This window comes from Arachis ipaensis, chromosome B9 (genome assembly GCF_059453495.1).
Source record: "Arachis ipaensis isolate K30076 ecotype BB chromosome B9, ASM5945349v1, whole genome shotgun sequence".
Classification (NCBI taxonomy): Eukaryota; Viridiplantae; Streptophyta; class Magnoliopsida; order Fabales; family Fabaceae; genus Arachis; species Arachis ipaensis.
This window is the reverse complement of record NC_142444.1, coordinates 37,457,410-37,463,071: the sequence shown is the minus strand read 5'-3', so window position 1 is coordinate 37,463,071 and position 5,662 is coordinate 37,457,410. Positions and strand designations below refer to the sequence as shown.

General features: G+C 36.3%; 1 non-coding gene across 1 annotated transcript; it reads right to left on the bottom strand.

Moving 5' to 3' along the window:
• Window positions 1-3,306: 3,306 nt before the first annotated feature.
• LOC148544332 (small nucleolar RNA R71) lies at window positions 3,307-3,414 on the bottom strand. Its single transcript, XR_015901749.1, has one exon. It is a non-coding gene; the product is annotated as a small nucleolar RNA R71 (small nucleolar RNA).
• Between the last annotated feature and the right edge of the window lie 2,248 nt (window positions 3,415-5,662).

The following is a 5,662-nucleotide window of genomic DNA, read 5'->3' as shown; positions in this document are numbered from 1 at the left end:
AATGCAAGTGCTATTGTTTTTCTTTCAATTCACGCCTACTTCTTCTCCAAGATATACTCTCATACTTAATTCAGTTAAGTCAGAATGAAGGGGTGACCCGTGACAATCACCCAATCTTCATTACTCGCTTAGCCAAGCTCCGCGTGCCTGACAACCACAAAGCGGTCTACATGATGTTCAACGTAGTCATTGGACGACAGCTAGAGTATATTCTCTTGGATATCTAATACACAAATCGAGTCCGTGAGATTAGTATCTTCGTGGTATAGGCTAGAACCAAATGGGCAGCCATTCCTGGGATCCGAAAAGTCTAAACCTTGTCTATGGTATTCTGAGTAGGATCCGGGAAGGGATGACTGTGACGAGCTTCAAACCTGCGAATGTTGGGCACAGTGATAGTGTGCAAAAGGATCAATGGATTCTATTCCGACGCTAGCGGAAAACGACAGATGATTAGCCATGCGGTAGTTGTACCTGGTATTTTTCATCCGAGACGAGAAATCTAACTATTGATTAGCCGTGCAGAAACCGTAGAAGATCATTTTCACTGAGAGGATCTTTCAGCTTGTCATGGAAAGGAGCACGCATGGTTGGAAGAAGGCAATAGGAAAACAGAGGTTCAGAAGCAACAAAGCATCTTCAGATGCTTATCTGAACTTCCCACCAATGAATTACATAAGTAACTTTATTTTATTTAATGTTTTATTTATCTTTTAATTATCAAAACCTCATATCCATTTGAATCCGCCTGACTGAGATTTACAAGATGACCATAGCTTGCTTCAAGCCGACAATCTCCGTGGGATCGACCCTTACTCATGTAAGGTTTATTACTTGGACGACCCAGTGAACTTGCTGGTTAGTTATGCGGAGATGTGAAAAGTGTGAATCACGATTTCTGTGCACCAAGTTTTTGGCGCCGTTACTGGGGATTGTTCGAGTTTGGACAACTGACGGTTCATCTTGTTGCTTAGATTGAGTATTTTTATTTTATGTTTAAAGCTTTTTATTTTAATTTTCGAAAAATTCAAAAAAAAAATTTTGTGTTTTCGAAAAATTCAAAAAATTGTTCTTCAGAATTTTTAAGAATGAATTCTAGAGTTTCATGGGATATGTTGAAGCCTGGCTGGCTGTTTAGCCATCTCTAATCTTTTGGACTGAGGCTTTCACTTCTCATTGACATGTTTGTATGTTTTATGCTAAAGCTTGGCTGGCTATTTGGCCATGTCTAATCTTTTGGACCGAAGCTTTAGACAAACATTGCATGATTCCTGGATTCCTATTAAAATTTTTGTATCCCTTTATTTTCTTTTTCCAAAATAATTTTTGAAAAAAAATACAAATTTTTTTTATAAAATCATAAAAACCAAAAATATTTTGTGTTTCTTGTCTGAGTCTAGTGTCAAATTTTAAGTTTGGTGTCAATTGCATGTTTTAACTTTTAAAATTTTCTAAAATTCATGCATGTGTTCTTCACTGGTCTTCAAGCTGTTCTTAATGATTTTCTTTGTTTGATTTTTACATTTTGTGTTTTGTGTCTTTTCTTGTTTTTCATATGCATTCTTGAATTATTAGTATCTATAGTTTAAAAATTTTTAAGTTTGGTGGCTTGCATGTCTTTCTTCTTTTAAAAATTTTCAAAAATATGTTCTTGATGTTCATCATGATCTTCAAAGTGTTCTTGGTGTTCATCTTGACATTCAAAGTGTTCTTTCATGCATTTTTTGTTTTGATCTTAAACTTTTATGTTTTGTGTCATTTTGTGTTTTTCTCTCTCCTTATTAAAAATTCAAAAATCAAACATAATATCTTTCCCTTATTTTACTCATAAATTTCGAAATTTTGTGTTAATTTAGTCAAAAGTTTCAATTTTTAGTTGTTTCTTGTTAATCAAGTCAAAATTTCAAATTAAAAATTCTATCTTTTTCAAATATTTTTCAAAATCAAATCGCTTTCATTTTTTCTTTCCTGTTTTTCGAAAATTTTAAAATTGATTTTCAAAATCTTTTTCTTACTTTTTATTTCATATTTTCGAATTTATTACTAACATTTAATATTTTGATTCAAAAATTTCAAGTTGTTACTTGCCTATTAAGAAAGGTTCAATCTTTAAATTCTAGAATCATATCTTTTAGTTTCTTGTTAGTCAAGTAATCAACTTTAATTTCAAAAATCAAATCTTTTTAATTTCCTTTTCATATCTTTTTCAAAATAAATTTCAATCATATCTTTTTCAAAATTTAATTTCAAAATCCTTTTCTAACTTCTTATCTTTTCAAAATTTATTTCAAATCTTTTTCAATTAACTACTTGACTTTTTGTTTGATTTTAAAAAGTTTTCTATTTCAATCATATCTTTTTCAAAACCACCTAACTACCTTTCTCTCTCTATTATTTTCGAAAATAACTAACCCCTTTTTCAAAATTCTTTTTAATTAACTAATTGTTTTAAATTCTAATTTTATTTTATTTTCCTTCTTAATTTCAAATTCTAACTAATAATTAAAATAAAAACAAAAATATTTTTCTTTTTCTTTTAAATTAAAATTCGAATAACTCTCTCTATCTCGTCTTTTTTTATTTATTTTATTTATTTACTAACACTTCTCCTCTACTCATAATTCGAACCCTCTCCATCTCTCTGTGTTCGAATTCTCCTTCTTCTCCCTTCTTCATTCTATTCTTCTTTTCTTTTACTCACATAAAGGAATCTCTATACTGTGACATAGAGAATTTTTATTCTTTTCTATTCTCTTCTTTTTCATATGAGCAGGAACAAGGATAAGAACATTCTTGTTGAAGCTGATCCTGAACCTGAAAGGACTCTGAAGAGGAAGCTAAGAGAAGCTAAAACACAACACTCTGGAGAGGACCTAACAGAAAATTTTCGAAAAAGTAGTTATGGCAGCCGAAAATAACAACAATGGTGGAGATGCAAGGAAGATGCTTGGTGACTTTACTGCACCCACTTCTGACTTCTATGGAAGAAGCATCTCAATTCCTGCAATTGGAGCAAACAACTTTGAGCTTAAGCCTCAATTAGTTTCTCTAATGCAGCAGAATTGTAAGTTTCATGGACTTCCATTGGAAGATCCTCATCAGTTTTTAGCTGAATTCTTACAAATCTATGACACTGTCAAGACCAATAGGGTTAATCCTGAGGTCTACAGACTTATACTTTTCCCATTTGCTGTAAGAGACAGAGCTAGGATATGGTTGAACTCACAACCTAAAGAAAGCCTGAACTCTTGGAAAAAGTTGGTCAATGCTTTCTTGGCCAAATTCTTTCCACCTCAAAAGTTGAGCAAGCTTAGAGTGGAAGTCCAAACCTTCAGACAGAAGGAAGGTAAATCCCTCTATGAAGCTTGGGAAAGATACAAGAAATTGATCAGAAGGTGTCCTTCTGACATGCTTTCAGAATGGAGCATCCTATGTATATTCAATGATGGTCTGTCTGAATTGTCCAAGATGTCATTGGACCACTCTGCTGGTGGATCTCTTCATCTGAAGAAGACGCCTGCAGAAGCCCAGGAACTCATTGAAATGGTTGTAAATAACCAATTCATGTACACTTCTGAAAGAAATCCTGTGAATAATAGGACAACTCAGAAGAAAGGAGTTCTTGAGATTGATACTCTGAATGCAATATTAGCTCAGAATAAAATATTGACTCAGCAAGTCAATATGATCTCTCAGAGTCTAACTGGAATGCAAGCTGCATCCGGCAGTACTAAAGAAGCTTCCTCTGAAGAAGAAGCTTATGACCCTGAGAACCCTGCAATGGAAGAGGTGAATTACATGGGAGAATCCTATGGAAACACCTATAATCCTTCATGGAGGAATCATCCTAATTTCTCATGGAAGGATCAACAGAAGCCTCAACAAGGCTTCAATAATAACAATGGTGGGAGAAATAGGTTTGTCAATAGCAAACCTTTTCCATCATCTTCTGAGCAACAGAAAGAGAATTCTAAGCAAAGCCTCTCTGACTTAGCAACCATAATCTCTGATCTAAGTAAGACCACTCACAGTTTCATGACTGAAACAAGGTCCTCCATCAAAAATTTAGAGGCACAAGTGGGTCAGCTGAGTAAAAGAGTTGCTGAAATCCCTCCTAGTACTCTCCCAAGCAATACAGAAGAGAATCCAAAAAGAGAGTGCAAGGCCATCAACACGTGCAACATGGCCGAACCTGATGATGGGGGATAGGCAGTGATTTCCACTGAGGAAGACCTTAATGGACGTCCACTGGCCACTAAGGAGTTCTCTATTGTAGAACCAAAGGAATCTGAGGCTCATAAAGAGACCATAGAGATTCCACTAAACTTACTGTTGCCATTCATGAGCTCTGATGAGTATTCTTCCTCTTAAGAGGATGAAGACATTACTGAAGAGTAAGTTGCTCAATATCTAGGAGTAATCATGAAGATGAATGCCAAGTTATTTGGTAATGAGACTTGGGAGGACGAACCTCCATTTCTCATCAATGAACTAAATACCTTAGTTCAACAGAAATTACCTCAGAAGAAACCAGATCCCGAAAAGTTTTTAATACCTTGCATCATAGGCACCATGACCTTTAAGAAGGCTCTGTGTGACCTTGGTTCAAATATAAACCCCATGTCACTCTCTGCAATGGAGAAACTAGGGATCTTTGAGGTACAAGCTACAAGAATCTTACTAGAGATGGCAGACAATTCAAGAAAACAGGCTTATGGACTTGTAGAGGATGTCTTAGTGAAAGTTGAAGGCTATTACATCTCTGCTGACTTCATAATCCTAGACACTGGGAAGGATGAGGATGAATCCATCAACCTTGGAAGACCTTTCCTAGCCACAGCAAGAGCTGTGATTGATGTGGACAGATGAGAGTTAGTCCTTCAATTGAATGAGGACTACCTTGTGTTTCAGGCTCAAGGATCTTCTTCTGTAACCATGGAGAGGAAGCATGAAAGGCTGCTCTCAGTACAGATTCAAACAGAGCTCCCACACTCAACTTCTAGGTTTGGTGTTGGGAGGCCAACATCAAGCTCTGAGTCTCTGTGAGGCTCTCTAAGAGCTCACTGTCAAGCTATTGACATTAAAGAAGCGCTTGTTGGGAGGCAACCCAATGTTAATTAATTATATTTATTTATATTTCATTATCATTTTATGTTTTCTTTATGTTGATGATCATGTAAAGTCATAAAAACAACTACAGAATTAAAGCAAAATTCAAAAATAGCATCAAAAATGGCACACCCTAGAGGACAGGTTTACTGGCGTTTAAATGCCAGTAAGGATAGCAGAATGGGCGTTTAACGCCCAGCCTGGCAGCATTCTGGGCGTTAAACACCAAAATGGGCAGCACTCTGGGCGTTTAACGCCAGAAAAGGGTGTCTGGCATCTGGCTGGTGTTAAATAGCAGAAATGAGCAGCAGACTGGCGTTTAACGCCTAAAAAGAGTGTCTGGCTGGCGTTTAACGCCAGGAAAGGTAGCAGAGCTGGCGTTTAAGGCCAGAATTGGCACACTAAGGGCGTTTGAGTGCTAGAATGGTACAGGGAGCAGAATTCCTTGACACCTCAGAATCTATGGACCCCACAGGATCCCCACCTACCCCACCTCTTCACACCTTTTCATAACACGCTTCCCCAAATACCCTTCACGTATCAAATCCTACCC